Raw genomic sequence first — 15,244 nt, 5'->3', positions numbered from 1 at the left:
CATGTTATAACTAAGGCATGTGTTACCATGGTCTAATCAGACATCTTTAGAAACCAGTTTTAAACATACAAACACACTCTTGGCCACCACTGAAACCTTGGCATCTAGGCTCTGGGTCTAATCTAGGAGAAATGTAAAGCTAAATAACCTCTCCACCCAGCACAGCACCACAATGGGGAAGAAAACTGCATCCATCATCCGAAGAACAGAGAGGGCACAATGCCACCTGGCACTACCACACTGGCCTTGGGAGGGGCACTAAAAAATTGCTCAAGGCAGCCAGACTCAATCAGTGATTTGCTGCAACTTCTGCTGTAGCATGAGAATGGAAGAAGAATTTTCTGTAAGGGAAGCACCTTTGGAACTAACCTCATGAATAAGATTCCTAAAAACTCCTAAGATTTGCCTAGAACATAGCTCAACCGAACTATTTTTGTGTTTTAATTTCTGAGCCAATTTTCCCCATCTGTGCGTCACCCACAAATCTGATTATATTCTGCTCCTTAGCTAAAAGCAGAACTTTACCTCTCATCAAAATAAAGCCATCACATATTTGCTTTTTCAAATCTCCGTCTTCACACTGAGAAAGCAAATTCTAACTTTAATTAAAGTAATCCATCAGCGGTATAGAGGAGACTGGGCTCTAAATGACTCTCTCTATTACCTGGTGATGGTTCATATGAGCTCAACAACTGTACTAAGGCAAGAGTCCCAAGAGAACTGCTACCCACACATGGTTCAGCCTCCACAAAGGCTATATAGCAATCTACCACAGCTATGTCTGTATGGAAGGAGAAATGACTGTGCTCCCTTCTTCCCAGTCTTGTCCACTACAATACTGATAAAATAATTTCAGAACTATTGACTGAGCTGGTAAAAGGACCCCTGACAGTTAAGTCCAGTCGCAAACAACTCTGGGGTTGCGGCGCTCATCATGCTTTACTGGCGGAGGGAGCTGGCGTTTGTCCGCAGAGTTTTTTCTGGGTCATGTGGCCAGCATGACTAGGCTGCTTCTGGCGAAACCAGAACAGCTCATGGAAACGCCATTTACTTTCCCGCCGGAGTGGTACCTATTTATCTACTTGCACTTTGAGGTGCTTTTGAACTGCTAGGTTGGCAGGAGCTGGGACCAAGCAACGGGAGCTCACCCCGTCGCGGGGTTCGAACCGCCGAGCTTTCGATCAGCAAGCCCTGGGCTCTGTGGTTTAGACCACAGCACCACCCGCGTCCCTAAAAAAAAAGGTGCATTATGGTAGGTTATATGCCATCTTCCACTGGTGTAGATGCCAGCTTGGTGGTAAGGGCTGCTCCAGCAGGGATGCTGTTCTTCTCACAGCTGTATGAGCGACATAATTTTCAACAGCTGTACTTTCCCCAGCAAAAAGACATGACACAGTGCTCCGGGTGGGGGGAGGCGAATCCAGTACCTGACATGTCGCCTATTTTGCAGGTGTTCAAAGGGGTCTGCCAGGTCTGGAAAGGGTTCAGCCCTATAGGGAGTTAACTTCGTTACGCAAGTACGGAGTGAAGGAGAACTGTTGCGCTTATGACTAGAGAGAAGGAGTATAACACAAGTGTTTTTAATCTTCCAGCAGAAAAACCTGGCATTGTTTCTCCCCCTCCTCTCCCCACTTCACAAAACATATACAGGTTTGATCTAACAGTTGGCGTCAAAAACAAAGGCTTACTTGTTATCTGTGTTTGCTGCTCTCTCTAGTCCTGTATTCTAAAGGTTTTGCTTATTTCATGTATTTACTATTCAGTAGACAGGTCTAAAAACAAAAGAAGTTGGCTTACAATATTTATGAAATGCAAGAGGTACAGATTTAGTATGACAGTGCGCAATTACAATTAAAGGAAAATAGGGGGTGAGCCAAATTTGTAACAGAACAGGGTGTCAGGGGGCTGCCACTGGGAATTCAGCTAATCCCACCTTTGATGCACCCCAAGACATTTTTATTCTGCCAGGCTTTTAATTATTTTTTGGATAACTATTAACCCTTCTCATTCAATGCCATTTGAGAGACTGTTGCAAGAATTTTAATTGCTTCTAGGTTTTACTGTATTCAGATGTATATTCAACATATGTAACCTTTCTGAAGGTCAGAAGTAAAAGACAAATTTACTGTATAACGCTGAAAAGATTTGCAAATAAATAATTTCAGCCTTACTCACAAAAAAGCTCTGTTAATAAATACACATGATAAAACATAGCAAGATGGCATGTACTAACTCTGATAGCACCCATTAACAAATAGTTTTTGAGTAAGACTGAACCATGTGAGCTGTATATGAGAATATGGTACAGGTAAGATGAGAGTTCTCCTTACACTTTGGCACATCATTATCTGCCAACAGGTACATTAATTATGAAAAAAGCTCTGATCAGAATTTTGAAATAGCACATACACACACCCTAAACACCATGGAAACTGAGAAAGAGGCGCATCACCCAAAAATCATCATTATCACTACAGAAATTCAGTGATGTTTTTGGATAATTGTAATCAAAGATGTCAACAAATTTGGTAATTCCTTGCCCGGCTCATAATGCTTGGTTGCATTAGAAATCCTCTGTTAGGCAGGCCTAACCTCCCTATATTGTTTTAGATACTTGATGCAAACCTACTAAACAGATATTTGTTTTCAACTACAGTGCTACCTTGCTTTACAACCATAATCTGTTCCGGAGGTCTGTTTGTAAACCAAAACAGGTTGTAACCAAAGAAGCACTTTTGCCAATGGGGCCTCAAAAACAAAATTGTTCATAATAATAATAAAAAAATGGGTTATAATCCAAACAAACGTTGCAAACCGGGACATGCACTTCCGGGTTTGACGTGCTTGTAATCCAAAACGTATGCAAACCAAGACGTATGCAAACCAAGGTACCACTGTACTGTATTACAGACTGAATAGCTAAGTTCTGCCACCACTGTTGTATACAATACGCCTCTCAATACCAGCAGCTGGGAATGACAGGTGGGGAAGAGGGCTGTTTTGCTCTGGACCTGCCTCCAAGCTTCCCTTGGGCATCTAGCTGGCCACTGTGGGAACAGAATGTCGGACTCGATGGGCCTTGGGTCCAAACCAGCAGGGCTCTTCTTATATTTTTGGATCATTATTTTATGTGTATTTGTTTTTTTTAATCGGTCTGTGGGTTTTAGCTGTGTATTTCATACAATTTTATCATGCATGCTGATAAACTGCTGATGCAGCAGTTTAAAACATCAAATCCACTTTACCTGTCCTTTAAAATACACAGTATTAACAAACTTGTGGAAAGGATCACCAATATGGGAATAGTTAAGAAAATAAAGGGGTCAATTACATAAAAGTAAAATTAGGATAATGTGTACTTTAAAGCCAATGTGTATACTAATTCTTGCCCAAACTGCAGCAGTCTGAACACTAAAGGTATAACCCAGGAATATTAAACACCTTAAAAGCTAGCTCCAGTCCAGATCACTTAAACTGTTTATTGCAAGAAATATCACAATTATGCAAATGTTCAGGTTAAAAAATGTTTTCTGGCCTCATGTTTACAGAAAGAGTTTCAAAAGGTATATTTTGAAATCTATTGCTGACAAAAGTTTGAGATCAGCATCAATTGCAGCTAATAGAACAAGGAGATCTAGGAACAAATCTGTAATATTCCCTTTTGGGAAATGGACTCCGATGAAGAGAAGATTTTGGCGAGGCAAGAAAAGAAGGCATTACTGGAGATCGTGGGAGGGCAGAAGGATAAATGAAATAATGAAGAGCTGTTGCGAGAGTCAGCAAAGCACAATGGAAATGTGCTGATTAGACTGGGGTTCATATACCTGCACAGACATGAAACTGACTGGATGTTCCTAATCATTGCTATGGCTGTGTTTGGACATCGCTAAACTATGGCCGAAGCAAGGTGTGAATGAATCTGAACTCCTCCCAAACTCCCACTTACCCACTCCTCCACCTACACAGCCAAGAGGAAGGGTTCAGAAATTTACTCTTTTAGTTAATTACAGCTTCCTGTGTTGTCCAAACACAGAACTATGGTTAAATTGCCTGTGGTTAGCTAAACAAGCCAGTGTCTTAGAAACCACAGTTTGAAGTGAGCTTGTTTAAAACGAAGTACAGTTGTAGTGGACACAGTTTGCTGGACTGGACAACATAAAAGCCAACTGCTAGGGGCTGAAGTCCCTTCAGATGCCCCAATAAAATATTTGAGGGGGCCAGGGGGACCCAAAAGTTGATAGCCATTGTCATTCAAATGGGGTGTGTGTGTGTGTGTGTGCACGCGCGCCACGTGTGATCGAAGTTGGCACCCCTGCTGGACAACATGACCGTTAACCTGAAAGAGACGAAAAGCCTTCCAAACTCTGCATCTTCTGGGGAGGGGCAGCTATGAGCCCAGGAGAAAGCTAGGCTCTTTCATGTCTTGCTAAACCATAGTTTGATGTGATGTTCAAACAGTCCATGTCTCAAACAAAATCTACCTCATATGGTTCCCATGAAATTAAGGTTTCTTTAACTAATTTCCCTTCATGTCTGGATCAGAAAACTGTAATTTAAAGTCAATTTAAAGTACCCTCACATACCACTTATGCAAACCAAAAGGATATGTCCAGAATAAGTGGCTACTACTTTCTCATTAGTGTTAAAAATCCTCAGGGGTAGTCGTAATGCTTAGCTTTGTTACTGAAAACAGGGAACAAGAAACAGAGATCTAATTCTTCGAATTAAAAGCAACACTACCAGGCTTTTTTTTTTTTAAAGGTGAACTGTGAAAAACCCTGTTTCTGTTTGTTAAAGGCAGTTTAACATTTCTTTCATTGCACCTCCCCCTGCCCCCCGCTCAAGGTCTGGGTACCATGATTCCAAAGGGTTTAATTGAAGAGATCTGGCAGTGTTTTATATTTAACAAAGGCATCCTTTGATTCAAGAGTTCATTAGTCAGTGGAGTTAAAGAAGTGCTAAGAAACGAAAAACAAAGGCTTGTTCAGTTTCCCTCTCTTGAGATGTCATAATCTATCATGAACAGACAAGACCTGAATTTCTAACGTGTATACATGAAGCAGAAAACCACCTTTGACAAAAAAACAACAACAACCCAAAGAAGCCAAACAAACAACAAAGAAGCCTATTTATTTTCTCCTTTCTCAGAAAATAGCTTTCTTGTGCTTGCTGTCACCTTCTCCTTTCCTCCCCATTCGGGAGGGCAAAAATCTTAGTGCTCATGATTACTCTGGAAAGGAATGACTTCAAATAGTTTATTGCAGGGCCATGGTCACAGCCCCATGCCCAAGGTGAGTCAGCTGAACTGAACTCCACCAGCATGAGAAATCCATGTACGGGGAGTAGTCATATTACCAATCAATGTACTTTGTTCTGTGGGCAGTGCCTCTTTTGCAGAATTTATACTGCTCTGCTCCATCTGGAATGGTTTTCTCTACTTGTTTTATAATTGTAGATTCTATAGCTTAAACCAGGCATGTCCAAAGTCCGTTTTGGGGGCCTAATCCCAAATTGGGGTCAAATTCTAAAAAAAGCTTTGGTTGGCCCTCACACATGCTCACTTCATCAAATATGGACCTCTTTGAAAAAAAAACTTGGGCACCCCTGGCTTAAACCCACCCTGGGACCCTATGGTAAGGGCAGATAAGAAATCTTTTAAACAAACGAACAGAAATAGGTTCTAAGGCATTTATAGTTAAAAAAAATGGGTTAATACTTGGCAGAGCAGGAGAGGTAAGGTTCAGAATAGTCTATACAAAAAAAATAAATTCTGTTGCAATCTTTAAAGCTAGACTTAAAGGTCTAAGAAAAAACACTAAGCGTGAACTGCTCCTGTGCCTTTAACAACCATACAATGTGCAGAAATCAGCTGGGGGAATTGTAAGGCACAGAAACCAACATGAACCCCTGCTAGTATCACCCAATAATACACATATGGGGACCATGAAACTGAAATTTCGTAATCTATTGTTCCATGTGAATGGTGTTGGCTGCCAAGTTTGGTTCTTTTGAGGTGGTATGGTACATTTGGGCACACGTTCGCTTCAGTTGCACAGACTCCATATGTCTATTTCAGCGACTGTACAAATGTGACTTAGGTCCACCACTCTGTCACCAACATCCATCCAGGGAGTAATGAATCTGGAATGATAGGTTTCAACACTACATCAATATTGTGCAGCACATCTATTAAGGGTGTGGCTGTTAACAGCTACAGTTTCCCAGAATCTTTGAACCTGAGCAACCATGGAAAACACAACACATTAAGCTGAAAAGTTCCTTGTTAACTGAATGACTGCATGTTGTTTTTGTTTGTTTGCTTACTGGATTAGATAATGCATGCCATTTTTTTCTTGTTCAAACTTTGAGTGAAGGGTAAAGTTAGACTAGCAAAGCAAGGTTTATGATGCACTGCAATTGTTCTGATTAGCTTTAGAAACATACGGTGTGATCACAAGCGTGCTAAAATCAACAGTAACTAGGGTAATAGGATTGTTTCATATTCTAAGTAAAGGTAAAGGGACCCCTGACCACCAGGTCTAGTCGTGACCAACTCTGGGGTTGCGGCGCTCATCTCGCTTTATTGGCCGAGGGAGCCGGCATTTGTCCGCAGACAGCTTCCGGGTCATGTGGCCAGCATGACTAAGCTGCTTCTGGCAAACCAGAGCAGTGCACAGAAATGCCGTTTACCTTCTCACCGGAGTGGTACCTATTTATCTACTTACACTTCGACGTGCTTTCGAACTGCTAGGTTGGCAGGAGCAGAGACCAAGCAGCAGGAGCTCACCCCATCACGGGATTCGAACCGCCGACCTTCTGATCGGCAAGTCCTAGGCTCTGTGGTTTAACCCACAGTGCCACCCACGTCTGTTTCATATTCTACACAGCAATAAATCCTAGTGTGCCATTTAGTAATCAAGGCAGCTGCAGTCAACCCCAGCTCGTTATTTGTATTTTACAAACATTTGTCATAGTCACTCTTTACCTAAACATATAAGGTGTGAGAAAGCTCTATAATCACCAGTTTTAGATGATTGCACCCAAAGAGGGTAGAGTGTGAAGAACATTTGTTCATGCTGGTCTTTGAGAGGATCGCTGCCAGCAGATGTGTACCTAGGAGTTGTCCCAGGGCTGTTCTTCCACTGCTATGGGAGGCCAGGCAAGGAATGCAGGCTTCTCTGCAGGCCTCAGTAGAGGAACCTAGTCGCTGGCATGGGCCAACCTGTGGGGCCCTCTCCCCAGTCGGCAGGCAGTGCTATTATAAGTGTGAGGGGGGCGCCCTGCACGGCTTGGAGGAAAGAAAGACAGAGAAATCAGGCGAGAGTTGCGGTAGGAGAAGGGAAGGGAGGAAGGAGATAGAAGAGAAAGCAGAGAGTGAAGGAAAGCAAACTTTTTAAATCTCTCCCGGCTTCAGAGATGCCAATACATCTCCTTGCCAAGGGCGCAAGGGAGCCTAGGTACGCCTCTGCCTGCCAGCCAATATAAGCCATGCGAATGAAAGAGCCAGAAGGAGATCTCAGATGTTATCCCTTTCAGAATGCGAAGGAGACACCTCAGTTCTTGGAGGACTTTTAGGCAGAGATTGGTCATTGCAACATTTCTTTGAAACAATAAATAACTACTCAATAAATTAAGGTAAAGGTAAGGGGACCCCTGACCATTAGCTCCAGTCATGGCGGACTCTGGGGTTGTGGTGCTCATCTCGCTTTATTGGCCGAGGGAGCCGGTGTACAGTTTCCGGGTCATGGGGCCAGCATGACTAAGCCGCTTCTGGCGAACCAGAGCAGCACACGGAAACGCCATTTAACTTCCCGCTAGAGCAGTACCTATTTATCTACTTGTACTTTGACATGCTTTTGAACTGCTAGGTTGGCAGGAGCAGGGACCGAGCAACAGGAGCTCACCCCGTCGCGGGGATTCGAACCACCAACCTTCTGAGCAGCAAGTCCTAGGCTCTGTGGTTTAACCCACAGCACCACCCGCGTCCCACTCAATAAATTACAACAGCTTTTAAAAAATAACATTCCCCCCCCCCTTATTTCCTATTGGGCTCTAATTTATACTAAGCCTTATCACACCCAATTTTGCATTGGACATTCCCAAACACATGATCACAAAAGCTAGATTTTCTATTAATTGCAATAAAAGAAGTCCATTAGTGTGCATAGACCAGCTTCCATCAAACTCCATCAGCAGCCAACCATTCTGCAGCTGATGGAAATAATAGGAGAAACAGCAATACTCTATTAAGCTGCCTACTTGAGTCAAGTGTCAAGCAGACCTTCCCGTTCCAAGAGCAACCTCCCTCTCCTGTAGGAACAATGGTCAAAAATGGATTGCGACACTTTTTGCTTGTATAAAAAACAACAACCAAGTCATTACAAGAAAATGCTGAACTGCACCCCCCCCCCATGTCTCAGCTGAATAGCTGAATTAGCAAAAACCTCTCTCCAAGAAAAACATATGTTCATATTATACAGGTGCAAAATCCAATTATGAAATCATTACTCCATCATATACAAACAGGATCTCGGTGATTCGGCTTCTATTCCTTTCTCTTCTTTTTAAAGTAAATGAGGATCTCTATGGAAACTATTTATTTATAACACTCAAAGCAGTTGACTGCATTGCTAAATTGCATGTGTCAATGTAGTACAGCTCCCCCCACCTCTACTGGGTCCTCAAAATTACCTGTTTTTAATGTCGTTTTCATTCAGAATTAGAAAGAAACCCAGGAAGATGCCTTACACCAGGTGATTCCATTGGACCATTTAGCTCTTCCAAGGGAGGTTCACCTGGCACCTTCATTACATATATTTTGGAGCCAGGTGAAAACATTTATCTTCAACCAGGGCTTCAGCTGATTGATTGACATTCTATGGCTTTGAAATGTGTTTGTGGGAGGGAGGCCACTGGTTTCTGTTTTATTATGTATTTTGTATTCTCATTTTGTACTTTTTCTGTTGTAAATTGACCTAGGATCTTCAGATGAAGGGTGGCATACTAATACTAATAAGTTCTGCACTGTCTATGTAGACTGGCAGCAGGTATCCAGGTTCCCAACAGGAGAGTTTTCCAGCTCTATGTGGAGGTGCTATAAATGAGGCACATCCAACAGGTAGATCACTGGCCATCTGTGGTAGATCACTGGCTCCCCGCAAAGAAACTCAACAAGTAAAAAGTTTGGCTCCCCTAAAAAAAGCTCAACATTTCCCCCCCAAAAAATGGGGTTTTCCTGCTGAACCCCAAAAAGGGGGTAGATCAGCGCCAGTATTTAACTCTGTGAGCAGATCGCAGTCTCTTGGGAGTTGGCCACCCCTGCTATAAATTGAACCGGTGTGCAAAGATATGCACAAGCATGTTCAGTCAGTTGTAGCATGTGCGCACGTCCACAAATTCCTATGTAGCTGCATGTAAACACTAATCTGAATGGCCCAACTCCAAAAAAAGAACAGCTCTTTCATTTGTGGGTCTACTTTGGTTCAAAATGTAGAAACAAAAAGGACGGACATTTAGATATAAACCATGGTACTGACACTGAGCCAGTCCTTCTCTATCCAGTCTGTTGCTTTCTCCCCATTCCCTGTCCCCTCACTGGGCCCAAACTCCCACCAGCCCTGCTCCGTTCCAGCCCAGAAACATGGTAATGTTCCTTAATAATGGTAATACTTCTTGCACTCCTGGCTAGAGGACAGAAATGTAGTGTTTGTAGGTGGATTTAAAATCTCTGACTTTCACATGGGTGGAATGTAGCCTCCTGTACAAATACAAGAGCTACACCAATAAGTCCACTCACCTTTGCTTTTGCCCCCATCCCTGGAAGACTGGCCACATTGGCATAGGGTGTGTCATTTCAGGGGATGAAACTTAATTTTTGCAAATGACTTCACTGGGAGGGGGGTCCTTAAAAGACATTTTTGGGTGTAAGGAATTCAGATCTGCTATTATTTTTTTGATTGGACAACATTTAGGTCTACATTTAACAAAGCAGCACATATACTGCTTGCGGAAAACCAAATAATTTAAATTTTACCTTCTGAAAATGTCAAGATAATGCTATATAATGAAAACAAATAACATTACTGCATAACTGCAAGTATTTGGCAATCGTTTTTAATGACTTCTATGCAATTGTACATACATTTTACTTACAAAGCAAAACTAAATTATATGAACTTAACCAAAGTATCTTTTGAATTCCCAAGTCATGTTACAACTTTTTAGCACCCCTCATTTTTGGAATTTGAAAGTTGAAAAATTCAACATGCCCCAATGAGAGCATGCAGCCCTCTGGCTGAAAAGGATTCCTTACTCCTGCACTAAGAGAGATTTTGTACTATGAATAAAAAGTTCCTGGCTCCATTTGACTGCAGGGCGCAAGCCCTGAGGTGGCGTAAAACTACCCTTTACCAGGGCCCAAGGAACTAGGAAAGTCTGGTGGCAACCCCATTGTAAAGTAGCTAAATTGTAGATCATGCCTGAGGGTATTTGTTTTCCTGTATCCACATACCTATTGTGTTACAGCCGAATAACACACCCATTGAGTTACAACCCTCGACTAGAGGGTTGGTTATGTGGGCAAACTAAAACATGTAGCTTGAAAGACAAGAGATTTTCCTTCTCTCTATATGGCGTGCTCTCACAAATGCTACCAGTTCCAGAGTTCCTTGTGCACATATATAAAGGAAGGAGGGACAAAATACCATAATGATACCAGGGACAATGGGAGGCAGTGTTGCTGGTAGGATTTACAGTCCCAAATGTATGTATCTGACTAGTTCACAAATGCACACACCAATGGTCACCATACTGCCATGTCTAGAAACATCTGCTTTACAACTGTCCCAGGTGGGTTCATAAGAATTTTCCTTATAAAATGTTGCATCTGAAAAAATTCTTCAAAGTCTGCTTTTTTTTGAAGGAGAGAAGAGTATGAAACACCACTTCAACCTATTTATTAAATAATTTTACAAAAAACAACCAATGGATTTTCTGTGCGGTGTCAGGGTGTGTTGCAGAAGCTGACAGAAGTTTCAGCAAGTTAACACTCATCAAAAACTGCAGGCATTCTCTATGGGGCAAGAACAGTTCTGCCACCTAGCTATTTGTCTATTGAATATGAACTTGCATGAGATACAGACTTTGGAAAAATGTTTGCGGCTGCACTGATCTATAAAAAAAAAATCAAAGCATTAACTGAATAACCACCTTACTAGGACCAACTAAAAATTACAAAATGGAGAGCACACTTCAGGACAGATATTATAGTAAACAAAAATATGAAAGGAGGGGGGCAGAGAGAAGGAAATTGTAGGAAAGCCCCAACGTAAGCCATGGTATCATTTCAGAAATGAAGAAAAAGTGAAGTAAAATAGAAACTTTTCTTTCATGACTCATGAGTTTGTTTTGTTTGGTTTCATGTTATGTGTATAGGAGGCAGCCCTAAAAGAAGAAAAGGGGGTCACAAGAAGCATGTCACCCTAGGAAACAAAGAAGTGTTAAAGTCTTTTGAAGCTGAGAAGTAGAGGAGGAGGAGGAGGAGGAGGAGGAGGAGGAGGAGAAGAAGAAGAAGAAGAAGAAGAAGAAGAAGAAGAAGAAGAAGAAGAAGAAGAAGGGAAGATACAGTGGAGCATAAGAATGAGGCAAAGGAAGACTCTGTGTCTGAAAGAGGCCAGGCAGGATGGGTTGCAATTACAGCCCCAGGTCTCCTGTTTAATTGGCTGAGGCCATCCTGTCACATGCTGGCAGGCCACATTTATCAGGAAGCAAATCCAGACAAAAAGGATGACAGAGAAATCGTAAATACAAAACAGAAAAGGTTCACTGACTAGTAGAATGTGTCCACTGAAGTATAAAGGAACTGCAAAGGTCCACCAAATTTACAGACCACATCTCAGTGATAGAGCATCTGATTTGCACGCAGACAGTGCAAGGTTTAATCCACAGCAACTACAGGTAGGTTTGGAAATCTTCCCCATGTGAAATCCCGGAGAGCCATTGCCAATCAGTGTAGATTAGAGGTGGGTAACTGGATCTGACTGGCTGGTTACCTCCTCACAACCCCCATAGAGTTGACATCTGCCAATTTTCTGACATAATGATGCCTGGTGTACTGCCTGTTCAAAAGAGGCTACCCTAACAGATAAATCAGTAATCGCTGAAAGAGGGTGTGAGAAAAAGGATGGTCACAAACCATTTTGGACTCATTGGCACATTTTGAATTCTGAGAGTGTGGTAGGGGTGTCAGTCACAAAATGGTTGTCATGGGGGTGAGTGGTGGCGTAACACAAAATGGCTGTCATTGGAAGCATGACGTAGCAGAAAATTAGAAAAACAGCCACCCCTAATATCTCTATGCTTACCTTAGGAAGATAGCTATGTGCTGGTCCTGATTGTGGCGATCACACAAGACTGATTTTACAAAGATACATAAAGTCAAGCCCTCAAACTGTTGCTGTCTAATAGCAACAGGGAACATTCCTAAGTACCAGTAAAAATGCACACGGTGACCACACCACATTCACATTCATTTCACAGAAATATTTTGGAAGGTACCTGCACATTTTGACCCATAACTTTCCTTCTAAAAGGACTAGAGACTTGTTGTTAATGAAAGCTGGGAGTCTGGGGCACCTGTCTGGGGGTGCCAAGGAAAGACTTTGGGCACCAGGTTGGTGTCCCTACAGCAACCTCGTTTGAAGATGCCCTTTCAGCATCAGTCAGCTGACTAGTGCTGGAAGGGCACCTTCAAAAGACTTCTCCATAATTGCCAATCAATTGTCAGTTACAAGAAGCCCCTTTGAATTCTCTGCAGAGGGGTGAATGGAACATTTTCCCCTCTGCAAAGAAAGTTGTTTTGGTCCCAAGAGCTTCCTCCAGCTGCTTCTTCCAGCCTCTAGCACTGGGAAGTCCCCAGCTGACTGGCATGGATACAGAGCACAGCACCAACAATCAGCTGATTTGTGTCTTTGCAAGCTCCCTTCAAGCACTGAAAATCAGCTGGTTATCAGTATCTGCAGATGGCCTGGTGCTGCACTCTGAGGGCCCGACAATAAGCTGATAGCTGGAGTTTCAAAAGGCCTTGTTGGAGGGCTTTGAAGACACCAATGGTTGGCAGTGCCCAGAAATGCCTCCCCCCATCACAACTTTATCTGCCTCACAACAGATGTCATATATGGTGTCAGATGCAAGGCAGGTGTGTGTGGCTTGACTAAACTGGTCTGGTGGGCCAAAGGTTCCCAACTTCTGGTGTAGACCAAGGGTGGAGAACCTTCTTCAGCCTCATGGGAACCTGCTGGTTCTGTGGGCAAGGCCAAGAGTTAAAGGGGTTGTGGCCAGAAGCAAAAAAGTAGGTGGAGAAAAGCAAACTACATTCTAGCCACACAAAAGTCAGAGGCTTCTGTGCACATCCTTCTATCCTGGCAAGCAAGAGGGATAGGAGGACACATTCTTACCACACAAAAGACCTTGTGGAGAAGGACCAGTGAAAGATATAGCCTGGGGAGAAAGTGTGACGGGGAGAGTCTGAGGGACAGACAGACTGGCCCAGAGCGCCACATTTTGCCCCTGAGCCTAAAGTTTCCCACTCCTCGTGAAGACAATGCTGACCTAGATTGTCCAATGGTCTGACTTTGTGAAAGGAAGCTTCCTATCTTCCTGTGCAAGCAGTATAGCATGCAAACTGAGAATTCACTTGCAATGCTTCCAGCCTTCTAGGGATCTCTGTGGAAAGTGGAAATAGCAGCATGTTGGAGAAACATCTTGCTCATCTTGGAGCCACGGCAAATACTTGGCCATGGTGGCTGCACTCACTGGCAAATGCATGTCCCTCAGACACACTGACTTGGGCAAGGGCCATAGATCGGTGGCAGCGCATCTGTTTGCATGCTGAAAACCCTCAGCATCTCCAAGAAGGGCTGCGACAGAGCCTTATCTGAAGCCCTTGCAGTCAGTACAGATGTCTGACTTGGTAAAAGACAGCTTTCTATATTCCAATGAACAGAAAATATTCCCAAGGAAGCGTGCATAGGACACAAAACCTCGATGATTAATAGTGCTTATTCTACAAGCATCTCTTTGCCCAATAATCTTGGAGGAGCAATCTAGCAAGTCACATATAGGGAACACGATTTACAATAATGCATGATCAATGTGTTACTTAACTACACCTAATAAACTCTCTCTGGCAACATGCAACAATGATAGAGTAACAGTTATCATTTCATGGGTGGATCTTCCCACCCCCCCCCCACCCCCTGCAAAGGGGAGCCACCAGAATATATTTCTGATATTAACACAATTTTGCTGCCATCTGACTTTTCTTTATTTTCAGATCCAGCTATGTAGATTAGACAAGAGAACACATGAGCATGACAGTTGTTGCTATAGCAATATACCTCCAATGATTTTTATAAGAACAAAAAAAATCCCACTGAAAAAGTACACAGCTTAGTTATCAGATTATTAGGAAGACCCAGGATATCATTTTTAAAAACAAACAAGTGTTTCCTGACTAGGACAAGAAACACAGAGCAGTGACATAATTGACACTAATCAGAACACTCCAAAATTTATGTTAGGGGACAGCATGCAGACACGTCTTCATCTAGCTGAAAGGAAGAGACAAGTGTATCCATTAAATGAATTTAGGCAGTCCTTACATTTAAAACTTTTTCTTTAAAGTAGCTTTAAAGTAGTTTTATATCCAGTGTCGGAAAAATGCATAACTACACACGAAAAGTTCAAGTAAATCAATGATAGTGAATTTAATAATCAGCAATTAAGATGCACTGTGCTGTATTTAGATGGGCTCACAGCAGAACCAACTTCCCTCATTTAGAGCAATCAGGCAAGTAGGCAGGGGAGCGAAAACCGAAGGAATGGCCAGGTATAATCGGTGTCGAAGGCTGCAACCCCCAAACACACTTACTTAGCAGCGAGTCCCGCTGAAATCAGGAGCGGGTAACCTCCAAGTATTCACGGGTCCCGGGTCCCTGTTTGCTATTCAGACGTCTGAGATTTAAGGAGGACACGCTAGTGCTAGCGGCAACCACTTAAAGCAGCATTTGGGGAGTGGTGGGAAAACACACACACGGCTACCTTGTTCTCTTCTTTTCCACCGGACCCCCGCCCCCAGCCCCACAATTTCCCAGACCTGGATGCAAACGCGCGCGCGGACTCCGGCGGAGCTGGAGCAGGGCGCGCTCCCGGGAGCCGGGGACTCACCTGCGAGGCTGCCGGGTCT

The 15,244-nt window shown here is 43.0% G+C and overlaps 1 protein-coding gene across 6 annotated transcripts in view; it reads right to left on the bottom strand.

The window, feature by feature from the left end:
- LOC310681506 (catenin delta-2) overlaps positions 1 to 15,238 on the bottom strand; it is a 248,418-nt gene extending 233,180 nt beyond the window's left edge. For all 6 annotated transcript variants that reach the window (XM_083449350.1, XM_083449353.1, XM_083449352.1 and 3 more), the window contains exon 1: positions 15,226 to 15,238. The gene's annotated coding sequence lies outside the window, so the exon portion shown is untranslated. The remainder of the gene's footprint in view (positions 1 to 15,225) is intronic.
- Positions 15,239 to 15,244: the final 6 nt, after the last annotated feature.

The sequence above is a fragment of the Podarcis tiliguerta genome (genome assembly GCF_965153285.1).
Source record: "Podarcis tiliguerta genome assembly, chromosome: 7".
Taxonomy (NCBI): domain Eukaryota; kingdom Metazoa; phylum Chordata; class Lepidosauria; order Squamata; family Lacertidae; genus Podarcis; species Podarcis tiliguerta.
This window is presented reverse-complemented; position numbering and strand designations above follow the sequence as displayed.